Source organism: Zingiber officinale, chromosome 2A (assembly GCF_018446385.1).
Source record: "Zingiber officinale cultivar Zhangliang chromosome 2A, Zo_v1.1, whole genome shotgun sequence".
Taxonomy (NCBI): domain Eukaryota; kingdom Viridiplantae; phylum Streptophyta; class Magnoliopsida; order Zingiberales; family Zingiberaceae; genus Zingiber; species Zingiber officinale.
Genome location: NC_055988.1, coordinates 42,840,597 through 42,853,677, shown reverse-complemented (window position 1 = coordinate 42,853,677; position 13,081 = coordinate 42,840,597).

The window sequence follows — 13,081 nt, the reverse complement described above, 5'->3', positions numbered from 1 at the left end:
GATGTGTTGTGTTGAAGCTCTTCCTCGAAGCTCCTTTTATAGTACTCTTGTAATACCTCGGTTATGAGATTCTGGTTAAGTATGACTTAAAAGGTTAGATGGTACTATCCATATCACCAAGGTGCACCTTCCTTTTCGGAAGCCCAAACTTAAGAACTCCAAAGTTAAGCGTGCTTGGCTTGGAGAAATCTGAGGATGGGTGACCTCCTGGGAAGTTTTCCAGGGTGCGTGCGAGTGAGGACAAAGCACGCTGAAAGGACCTCCGGTGGTCTGTGGAGCTAGTCATCAACCATATGGGCAATTCTGGTGACGTTCCCGGTTCAGGTGGGGCCCTCCCGGGCCGGGGCGTTACAGATGGTATCAGAGCGACCTTGCGACCGTGAGTGCGCCTGTGGTAGGAGCACCCAGGGCACCACCTAGCGAGGGAGATTCTGGGATTTGTTTGTGGTGTGATTTGTGGTTACACAACGAGGACGTTGTGTCTTTAAGTGGGGGTGATTGTAATACCCTAGTTATGAGATTCTGGTTAAGTATGACTTAAAAGGTTAGATGGTACTATCCATATCACCAAGGTGCACCTTCCTTTTCGGAAGCCCAAACTTAAGAACTCCAAAGTTAAGCGTGCTTGGCTTGGAGAAATCTGAGGATGGGTGACCTCCTGGGAAGTTTTCCAGGGTGCGTGCGAGTGAGGACAAAGCACGCTGAAAGGACCTCCGGTGGTCTGTGGAGCTAGTCATCAAACTGATAGGTAATTCAGGTAGCGTTCCCGGTTCAGGTGGGGCCCGCCCGTGCCGGGGCGTTACAACTCTCCTAGTCACTTGGGAGCCTCCCAATAGCCTATGTAGATGCTGATGTATCTACAACTTTTATCCAATAGATAATGTTAACTTTAGCTTCTTGGTTTACTAGACCCTGGTCGCATGTAGAGAGGTCAAATCTCATCTTGACCCAACTAGCTCAGATTGCCAATAGCTTCATCTTCCTAGTTGTCTAGAAACCGCTCCGATTGCCCGTATACTTCGGTCACGTTGACCTATACATTCGCTTGGACCCATAGGTCGTTCGGACCCTCAGAAATCCCTTTGTCAAGAGTCAACGCCAGCTAGTCGCCCCCGGACACCCTTTGATTGCTTGGAACCATCGAGCATGCTTTCCTATAGTTATTACACGTAATGAATATAATATAAAGTATAAAGTTACTCGCACTTACTTGACTAAATTTGACCCGTCTAGTTTGATTTTGCCAAGTAATCATATTCCAACTGATTCTACACACTTTTGAACTTTTTGTCAAGGAATCAACTCCTAGCTGATTTCACACACTTAAACTTAATTCACCTAGCCTCCAGCTAGGAATTTATCTGCCAAACCTTAATCACTTGGACTTGATTCACCTAGCCTCCTATTAGGAATTTATTTGTCAAACTATAATTATTTGGACTTGCTTCACCTAGCCTCCAGCTAAGCATTTTATCTACCAAGCATTAATCACTTGTACTTGATTTACCTAGCTAGCCTCTAGCTAAGAATTTTGTCTGCTTAATATCCAACCAAGACTTAACTCATCTAACTTCCTAATCAGGACTTAGATGCCTAGATCCACTAGGACTTAGTCATTGTCTGGTTCATAACTAGGATTTTAACTTTTGTCAAGTATCTTGCACTTACAAACTTGACACAACTGGTTAGATCATAACTAACATAACTTTAACCTTAGTCATATATCAAAATCCTAGGTTACATGTTGTGCGTCCAACACCAATAATATCTTCCCTTTTGATAATATGAAACTAAGTTAAAGTTAGTAAATAATAATAAGTTAGAAATTGGATTATTCAGAGTCAGTGCAATCATACATGAATAAACTAAGGGAATAAATAAATAAATAACTCCCCTTAATTATTACTCCCCTTAATAAGATAAGGAATTACAATTTTTCTTTTAATTTTCTCCCCCTTTTTCATATATTAAAAAAATGGGTTAACATACAAATAAGAAATTAATAGAGCATGGTATATTAGGTTAGATCATATTCAAAATAATTTCCAAGTAAAGTTAAGTTAAAAGTAAGATGCAACTCAATAATCAAGTCAAACAAATAACTCAAGTATATAAAGATTAGACTTTAAGTAATGAATGCAAGCCAAGTATAGAATTTTAAGTCAGGTCGAACAAACAACTCAAGATGTGTTTAGTCAAAACAAAATGAGAAGGACAGATATAAATCAAACCATAAGTGTAACTAGTCAAAAGTCAAGTCAATCCTAAGCAAGCATAGTCAATACACAGGCATAGAAAGTCAAAATACTAGTAAGTAGTCAAAGAAGAGCATAGTCAAGCATAAGTCTCAACAAGTTAACTAACTACCAAAATGGATAAGTCAAAGCCTGTCAAAACTAAGATCATCTAATCGGAGGAAGAAGGAGGATGTTGTCTATAGCAGAACCTAGGCTAAGTTCATTTATGAATGATAAAAAAATAAAACAAGATTTTTATAAAGATAAAATAATATAATTTTGAAATCATATTTTGAAAATAATAAATATGAGAATATAGTTAAAATCAATCCTAGTCTAACTGTTCAAAATATTAGCTCCCCTAAGTTGATGCTCTAACATATTTCAATTTTGTAATTGGATTTACATAATAAATGTTATGTTGTTTATGTACCCAATAGCAGTTATTTTATACTTGGTTAACTAAGTATGATTTTGAAACCCAAGTAATCTTATTTCTAGCATTTCTTTTGATTAAGGCAAGGTAAAAAAAAATGATTTTGATTTGAACTAAACCCAAGTTCAGTCTTATTATACACAACATGTATAGATCCAATCATATTCAAATATTTTGATACAGATATGAACTTGCTCAGAGTAGATTTTAACTCGCTAACTTGGTTTTTCAAATTGAAATTCTTTTTCTCAAGTTTTGACACTTGAGTTGAGGTTTTAACTTGACTAACTAGAGCCAACGAGTATAAATTAGTCCTTTCCTTAATAGGTCTTAACTTTGGACTTGTATTTAGCAACAATCTTAGTCAAATAGGCAACAATAGTATATAATTTTTTGTTACCTCATAAGCTAGCTGAATCATCTGAGTCATAGACTTGACTTGAATCTGACGTCGAATTATACTCTGACTCTGATTCTAAATTTGAATCTTCTTTGATCCCCATTAGTGCCCATAAGTTAACTTGATTTGAGTCTGATTCAGATTCTAAAGATGACTCATCCAAGTTGTTTTCAGTGTTTTCTTCTTCTTCCTTTTCTTTTCAAGTTCATTTTCTTTCTCCTCTAATAAAGGGACAATTGGTTTTCAAGTGTCCCTTTTTTTTTTGCATTCGAAGCATTAAACATTCACCATGTCCTTGTTTGAAATCTCCTTCTTTATGAATCTTCAAGTAAATTTCTTCCATTGGATCATCCTTTTAACTAAGTACGAGACTTCTGAAAAGAGATTATCTTCATCAGATGTTGATTCGGGTTCAAATTCTAATTTTATCTCTTCTTTGGGTTTGGTTCTTGGCTTGGATTTACATGCAATCAAAATTATACCCTTCTCTTTTTTATCAAGATTAGTTTATTCATAAAGTTTAAAATCACAAAAGAATTCATCTAGCGTAATAGTAGACAAGTTTGTAGACACTTTGTACACATCAACTATAGATGCCCACAAGTTTATCCTTGAAAATGCCTTAAATGCACAACTGACCAATTCCATGGATACCATTTAGTATATCTTTAAAGTGACTGTGTAGCTGACTTACCATTTCACTATCTTTCATTTGGATGTTTTGAAACTAGTTTAGTAATAGATCCTTTTTAGCAGTTCTTTAGTTAGCTAAACCTTCATGTAGTTTAATTAGTTGTTGGTGCAGAGAATACCAGACGACCGAACCTGAGTTTTGGTAATGGTAAAAGGTTCAAAAGTTAAGATATCTTGTGATCTAATAAGTGTGGCTGAGCTTGTAGGAAAATTCTAAGTATTCTTAGGCAAAAGTCCTAGTAGATTCTAGGAAGGTAGAAAACCTTAGGGGAGGTAACCCTAGGTCCTAGGGGAAGATAACCCAAGGTTATGGAAAGTCCTAACTGCGATTAGGCAACGAAGTCTTGATCTGGGGGACTAGGTAAAGTCTTGGCGGGTCGAGGACATTGAACAAAATCCTAGAGTCGAGAACTTTAGGTGAAAATCTAGGGGTCGCGGACACCAAGTGGAAGAATAGATAAGTCAGGATTGGACATTCAGTATGAAGTCCTAGTATTTCAGACACTGAGTAAAAGTCCAGACGGTTTGGAGGACCGGTCTGGAAAAAAATAAACTCTCCTGAGAGGAGTAGGTGAGGACGTGTTCCTTGAAGAGGGAACAGTAGGTGTCAGTCCGGCCTATAGTTTCAGGGAAACTCAAAGTCAGGACCGGACAGCCTGGAGGTTGTTACAAAAGTTAATTTTTATATACTGTTTACATATTATTCTAACTTTATTTTTTAGGAAGATTAACATTTTGCAGGGTCAGAATTTGCCTTGTTCTGTCAATCAAACGTCGGGATCAATCGATCGAACCCCAGAGATCAGATCATCTCACAGTGAAGCTTTAACCAAGGGATCGATCGACAAAACATCGGGTTCAGTCTACCGAATAGTGGATAGGTTGCAGGGTGATTGAACCGGGTTGATCAGACGAAATAAGATGAGAAGCGTCGAAGGTTCGATTAACTAAACAACTGGATTGGTCGACAAAATAAAGACTTATCTGGAGCGGCAGCATCTAGATGGGAAGTTGGGCAGATTCAGGCAGGTTCAGTCAATCGATTAAGAGGATCGGTCGACCAATGAACGTCGAGTCAAACTTGATCCCGAGATCAGTGGATCTCGATCAGGGTCAACTCGATTATAAAAGAAAGACTCAACCAACACATTTAGACATTCATTTAGAACATCTATTGCTCCTGCGCACTGCTCCAAGGACAAGTCTTTGAAGTTGTAACGTAACCCCGACGACTGAAAGCATGCCTCTCTGGATTCTAAAGTCCTCGGTATAATTGTTTATAGTACTTTAATTACATTATCATTGCACTTCATCTCTATACTTGAATTTCTGAAACTATAGTGGTTATCCAATAAAAGTACTCTCAAGTGTAGGCCTTGCAGTAGGAGTCGCCACAGGCTCCAAACCAAGTAAATCTTGGTGTTTACGATTACTTGTTGTTTCTTTATTTTCATTGTGCATTCTGTGTTTTACGAAAATGTGAAAGCCACAAGTGCTATTCACCCCCCCCCTTTCTAGCACGATACAATCCTACATTAGTTTCTCCTAAAGTTGTTTAGTGTTGTTGAACTAGCTGACTTTGATTAGCTATTCTTGTGCTAGCCCGCACTGCAATGTAGTTGTGGCTCTAGCATTGACTTGAGCCTTTTTCTTATCATCGCTTATCTAATTTTCAAAGAGAATTGGAGTGTCATCTGTTAGGATCGATGGATTGCGGCTAGAGAGGGGGGTGTGAATAGCCGCCCCAAATTCTTCGCGTTTCTTCCTACGATTAGGGTTAGCGCAGCGGAAATGAAACCGTAGAAACGAAAAGGAAGAAGACAAACCTCAAACTCGATGGATGTAATGAGGTTCGGAGGTGAAACTCCTACTCCTCGGCATGTCCGTAAGGTGGACGAAGCCTACCAATCCGTCGGTGGATGAGACCCCGGAAACCCGGCTAATAATCACTCCTTCTGGGTGGAGAAACCTCGCCACAATGTCTTGCAACAGTAAGATAAATAGGAGTACAAGAATACAGCAAGAAACTAAGTACAATACAAAAATGTAATAACCCTAGCATGCCTTCTTGTCGACTGGATGAAGCAGCAACTTCACGGGAATCCAACCACAGCACCAACTGTCCAGTTGAAGTCCCAGCCGAGGGAAGCTCACGCGAAGCTTCAGCGAAGAGGAGCTCAACAAAGCTCAAGCAGAAATACTTCAGCAGTCAGCAGGAAGAAGAGGAAGAAGAAGTGATATCGCTGTAGAAGCCCTCGATCCTTTTATAACCTTCTGATATCCTGAGCCAACCTGCGAACCTGCAAGCAAAAAGGCCAGAACACAGACGCCCGAAATAGCCTAGCCGTTGAGTCACAACGGCTAGGCCTGGACCGATCAGGCTCCACCCTGATCGGTCCAGAGCCTATCTGATCGGTCATGGGGACCGATCAGGCCCTAGCCTGATCGGTCCCTAGACCGATCAGTTGTTCCTTCCCGAGCCTGTTGCCTCCCTCTGATCGACCTTCTGATCGGTCTCCAGACCGATCAGATAACACACAGAAGCTCACTGTGTGGTTACTGATCGGTCACCAGACCGATCACTCGTATCGCTGGATAGGTCACCAGACCGATCCAGGTTTAGAGCTCCAGCCCTAAACCCTAAATGGTCCTGAGAACGAGCTACCGAGCCCTCTCTTGACCTAGTCCGGAGAACGAGCTACCGAGCCCTCTCCGACTTCGTCCGGTCCAGAGAACGAGCTACCGAGCCCTCTCTGACCACAGTCCGGAGAACGAGCTACCGAGCCCTCTCCGACTTTTCGTGCCATCTCCGTGCCAAGTCTCCATACTTGGACTTTTCCCGTGCCAAGCTCCCTGCTTAGACTTTTCACCAGATGTCTGGTCAACCTTGACCCATCTGGATTTCCCTTGCCTAGTTTCACTCACCAGGACTTTCCAACTGCCTGGCTTCACTCACCAGGACTTTCCGAACTGCCTAACATCCCAGTTAGGACTTCCCAGTCAAGTATCCGGTCAACCTTAACCTACTTGACTATTCTTCTTCCAACCTGATCAGACCCTGATCAGTATCTCTCCGCATGAACAACTGCACCTGAATTGTCCATGTCTACATGTCTTTCTGTATTGTCAAACATCGAAACCATGACCAAGGTTTACGCTTGGTCAACTAGGTCAACCTTGACCTACTGGAAATTACACCAACAATCTCCCCCTTTTTGATGTTTGACAATACCTTTAAGTTAGGCTAATCCAATAGCCTCAACTTTCTTCATGCCACTAGGTAATGAAACATAAGTTACAACCTTACATTCTCCTTCTAAGAAGGCAACCTCCTTCTTAGATAATGAAGGCCTAACTTAAACCCTTCATTCTCCCCCTATTGGCACACATCAACAAACTTACCCCCTGAAGAGTAAGTTATCGTTGTTCACAACTTCACTCGTCGTGATCAACAAACTCTCCCAATAACTCCAATGTTCTTCCTTGAACATTCTCTAGACATTCTTCCCCTTTTTGACACACATCAAAAGGAGTGAATCAAGGTCAAGAGTTTCTTCCTAATGAAAGTCCCATACCTTTCATTGAACCCCTTAATTTCCCCCTTGATACTAAATTCAACAATCAACTTAGTGATAATCCCATATCACTCATCCTCAAAAATTTCGACGAGTAAAAACTCCCCCTAAAAGTCAACTCCTCCTTGACTAATAGGTAAAACTCCCCCTAAAGGTCAACTCCCCCTTGACCATTGCACCAACAATGTCTTGGAGAGTTTCAAACCTTTAGAACTCTAAAACACCACTTCCATAGCTGCAATTTCAGACAAACAGTCGAAATTCAGCAGGTTGGCACGCCCTGATCGGTCACCAGACCAATCAGGCTCCCTCTGGATCGGTCACAGTGACCAATCCAGGCTCCCCTGGACCGATCAGAAACCCTTCTGATCGGTCCACAAACCTGATAAAGGTCTGATATTTCTGATTTCTCTCCACGAAATTCAGAAACCTCTAGAAAATTATAGAAAATTCCAAAAATTGTGAAATTTTAAGGATACATTCCTCATAACATATACTTTCATGGAAAAATAGTTTTCTATGAAAATAACTTCCATTTTTCAATCTTGATACAAAGTTCAAAAGTCTTTGAAATAGCTCAAAGTTAACTTATCTTTGTATCAACTTGTTCAATGATGAATGCTATCACTAGAAAAGCTTCATCAAGGTTTTTCAAATCAATTTTGAAATGACTTTAAACCCTTTAATTTAGGATCACAATCTTAGGGCTAAATGTACATGACTTGTACACAAGCTTTCCCTATGATCCTCCAATTAGAATTAGGCTCATCTAGGTACACGAACTATGCACCTTGATCCTAACTCACAATCCTAATATCTCACACACATCTAAGGTGTATCAAACACATCCAAGTCAATTTTGATGTGAGATATGGGTTTAGGTTAGCTTAATCTAAGTTCTCATGCATTTTTCTAAATAACAATTTGATCTCCATATCAAATTATGTTTTAGTCCTTAATCAATTTCATTGATCATTAATGCACAAGATGATGACATGGCATATAATTGTATCACAAATGAAGACATGTGCCAATGTCATGATGTCATGGCATAAAGTATGAAACTTAAATAGAGCATGATATTTAAATAACTTAAGCATTATCATGACATTTCAAATGATGATAAATTAAGTATGATGTCATGACATGGCATATGGCAAGCAGTATATGGCAAATAACATGTAAAGGTATAGAAAATACCTAACTCTAGCCTTAGTTGTCATTTTTGATCATATTGCCATAAAATCCATATTCCTAAGTGTATTAGACCTAAAATCATATACTAAGGATTTTTATATCACTATGTGTCAATTAGATTGACTCTAGAAAAATACTCAAATTTGATTGGCACATTCTAATCACCTTAGGAATAATTCTTAATTTCATTTTCAAGGCTTGATTATACCTTGAAAAATTCTAAAGTGCCACCTTTTGCCATGATTAGGTTAACTACCTATTCAAGTAAGGTTGGCACACCCTAACTCATCTAGCATGATGAAATCATGCTCCTAGGAACCCAATACCTATTGGAGCTCATTGGGTTCACTAAATATTCACTAGGGATGTCTTCCCTAGCAACCCTCCTAATGACCCTCCTAGGCTTTAACGCCTTGGTCATTTGGGACTCATCAAGATCCACTCTAGGAGTGACCCCCTTGTGACCTTGGTGATGGTCTTCCTAGCCCTAGATTTTGTTCCATAATCGAATGGAACATTATGATAAGTGGGCTTGACCACTTGGGACTTAGGTTTGTGACCCAAACATTTCTTGTCCTTGGACATTGGTTTTTGACCCTTAAACCCTAGAGATGACTTCTCCAAGTTCTTAAGAGCCTTTTCCAAAGTATCAAGTCTTGACCTCAAGACTTGATTCTCCTTCTCTAATACCTCAATTTTTAATTTTTCATTTTTCTTTGAGGTATTCCTAGGCATGTGTCTAGTTGTTTTGGGGTTTCTACCTAGATTTTCCTTAACCTTAGATGAATTAATCCTAGGGTTGACATTTCTAGTATTATTCTTATCTAGGTTAACATGTTTGGCTCCTAAGCTCATGTATTGGTTCCTAAAATTAACATGCTTATCATTATTAGCAATTGCAACAAAACTACTAGCATGTGTCTTATTGCAAGAGTGAGACTTAAATGTTACCTTAGGGTTTGCCTTCGCTCCCCCTATTGACGTGCTCGGTCTTTTGTCCTTGTGAGGTTGCCTCCCCCTCGGACATTGACTCCTATAGTGTCCCCTTCGCTTGCATTGGAAGCACAACACGTGCTCCTTGCCCTTGCGTGTTGCGACTCCGACTTCCTTGACCTTTGGCGCCGGTGGAGTCTTTCTAACCCTCTTTGGACATTTACTCTTGTAATGTCCAAATTCCCTACACTCAAAGCACATTATGTGTAATTTGCTAGAAACTAAATGGCTTGAGTTACCTAGAGTTGAGGATGGATGAACGCTCTCTCCTTCATCCCTTCCGGAGGTAGAAGCTTCTTCTTCTTGCTCCGAACTTGAAGAAGAACTCTCCTCCTCTTCTTCTTTAGATGTTGAGTGGCCCTCAACTTCTAAATCCATTCCTCCATGAAGTGAGCTACTTGGCTCACTTGACTCCTCTTCATGACTTGAAGTGGAGTTCTCCTCATGGAACTTTGCTACCGAGCCCTCTCTGACCACAGTCCGGAGAACGAGCTACCGAGCCCTCTCCGACTTTTCGTGCCATCTCCGTGCCAAGTCTCCATACTTGGACTTTTCCCGTGCCAAGCTCCCTGCTTAGACTTTTCACCAGATGTCTGGTCAACCTTGACCCATCTGGATTTCCCTTGCCTGGTTTCACTCACCAGGACTTTCCAACTGCCTGGCTTCACTCACCAGGACTTTCACAACTGTCTGGCTTCACTCACCAGGACTTTCACAACTGCCTGGCTTCACTCACCAGGACTTTCACTTTCACCTAGCTTCACTCACTAGGATTTTCACCTGGCTTCACTCACCAGGATTTCCTGACCACCAGGACTTTCCGATTTTACCTAACTTCACTCACTAGGATTTTCACCTGGCTTCACTCACCAGGATTTCCTGACTACCTGGCTTCACTCACCAGGACTTTTCGAACTGCCTAACATCCCAGTTAGGACATCCCAGTCAAGTATCCGGTCAACCTTGACCTACTTGACTCTTCTTCTTCCAACCTGATCAGACCCTGATCAGTATCTCTCCGCATGAACAACTGCACCTGCATTGTCCATGTCTACATGTCTTTCTGTATTGTCAAACATCGAAACCATGACCAAGGTTTACGCTTGGTCAACTAGGTCAACCTTGACCTACTGGAAATTACACCAACATCATCTAGAGTTCTAGGTAGCTTAAAGTCCATTTTGATGATAAAATAATTTTTATATCATTTATTAGAGAGTATTTCATTCTATTTTTCCAATAGGCAAAATTATCGCTATTGAAAAGCGACGAACGGGTTGTGCAGAATCCTTCCTGCAAAGACATATCTATAAATAAATATTTTTTTCAAGTTGTATTAAGTCTTAGGACAAGATATGAGTTTGGATTTAGATATGGCTAGACTCGGATTATTAATCAATTAATTGTTTGTCCCTAATTTAGAACGCAAAGTTTGTCCTACGTTAGATTTAGATTTTTCTTTAGGCGAATTTGGCAAGATTTTTCGAAATCAGCTTCTAGGTAGTAGCGATACGCAAGGTCTTCTTCAGTATCATGAGCTAGATCAACTTTAATACAATATCTTGGTCTAACTGGTTTTGAGTGAGGTGGGATAACTTTTGCTAGTTTCACTTAATTAGAAGCACCAGGTAGGGACACCTAGCTTAGATATGCAACTATCCAAGCTTTTGTGGTTTCTATCAACTATCCAAGCTCTGATACCAAATTATAGGATCAAAATCAATGTTAGAGGGGGGGGGGGGGGTAATAACGTTAAGAATTTTTAAAATAATAAGAAGATAGTAACTGAATAAATTAGAGTTAGCATAGTAAAAATAATAAATTAACTTAGACAGATTCAACAAAGACAAGGAAAAAAATAATATCTAACAGTTTAAGCATACAAATTGATTAGCCAAGCCAGAAAGATAAAGATGCAACAGTTTTTAAAAAATGATTCTTATTTTTAATTTCTCTTAGATGGAGAAACCTTATAGAAAAAAAAATCTAAAAGTTAAGCATAATAAAATAGATTAAGGCAACACTAAAATAAATGAAAATGTTACTCTAGGTATTGTCGAAAGGAAATAAAGCGCAAGTCGTAGCATGTCGCAGCATAGAAGGCAGAAAAGTACTTAGGGCATGAGAACAAAAATAAATTCTTTGTAGATGTGTTGTGTTAAAGCTCTGCCTTGAAACTCCTTTAATAGCACTCTCCTAGTCGATTAGAAGCCTCCTGATCACCTATGTAGGTGCCTGTAGGGGGATGCCCGATGCGGTGTGTGCTTAACACGTTTCACAAAATATGTAATAGAAGTAAAAAATATGATAATAAAACTATTTTATTACAACACACACATTACACACATGCAAGATACAACTCAAAAAGACATAATCGTAAAACAAAACTTAAGAATAATAATTATTCTAGGCGTACCTTACAGATGATGCATAAAGGAAAGGTCATCAACTTTAGCGACGTTTATGAACCTCGCCTTTATTCGTATCCACATTGAGATATTCAAGATAACTTCGGTGAGCAACAAGGTTCACCTCCGATTGGTACTAGCTAAGCGTGGAGGCAATGCGATCCAAGAGGAGGAAGATGAAGTGAAGAGGCTTAGGAAGAAAAATTCCTCCTTTAGCTCTTGGTGGGCAGGAGAGAGAGAGAGATTAGGTTTTCTAAAAACCTAAACTCTTGAATAATGAATTGGATTTTTTCTTCTCTCCACCTTATATATATATATATATATATATTCTTAGATGGATTGGACTAGAAAAGCCTAAATCTAGTCTAAATTCCTTAACCAAAATTTAGCTCATTAACCTCTTGGTTTGATTCATAATAAAACCAGAAGGATCGAAAAGAAATGATAGAGGGGGTGAATATCATTTGTTTAGAAAACTTTTATCTTTTATCAAAGTAAGCAGCGGGATAGAAAAACAAAAAAAATGTAAGTGACTCGTTTGGTTACTTAGTTCTGAGTCTGTGTCGACTCCTACTCTCAGACCCGCGATCCTTGATCGTACCGTTAGGTAATTCACTATAATCCTTTTTTCCAGAACTTTTGAAAAGAAACAATTCGTATAATAAAAAGAATGAGAGTAACACACTACTATCTTCTTATAAATAATGCAAACTAGAATGTAAAGTATACCGACAAAGAATAAATGATGAAGCTCGTTGGCACTTCTCAACGTAGCAACTTGCACATGAATTTTGAGGTGCAGAATAGTAGAAACACGAGCAGAGGGTTGCACAAAGAAAGTTGTATTGTTGATTTATATCTCAAGGTTCTTTTATAAACTAGGTTTGGTCGACCGAAGAGTCATTCGGTTGACTGATCCTTTCGGTCAATCGACCATCCTATTGATTGATGAAACACACTCTCTTCCTTCTTTGTTAAGATCAGATCTTCGCGTAATCATGAGCATTTAATGATCAGCCAACTGATAAACTTGATTGATCAACCGATCCTCTAGTTTTCATTTTTTTTGAAGATCTGATCTAATCGCCCGTGCCTTCCTATTTAGATCCGGTCGACCGATTATTGGGTTGGGTCGACTGATC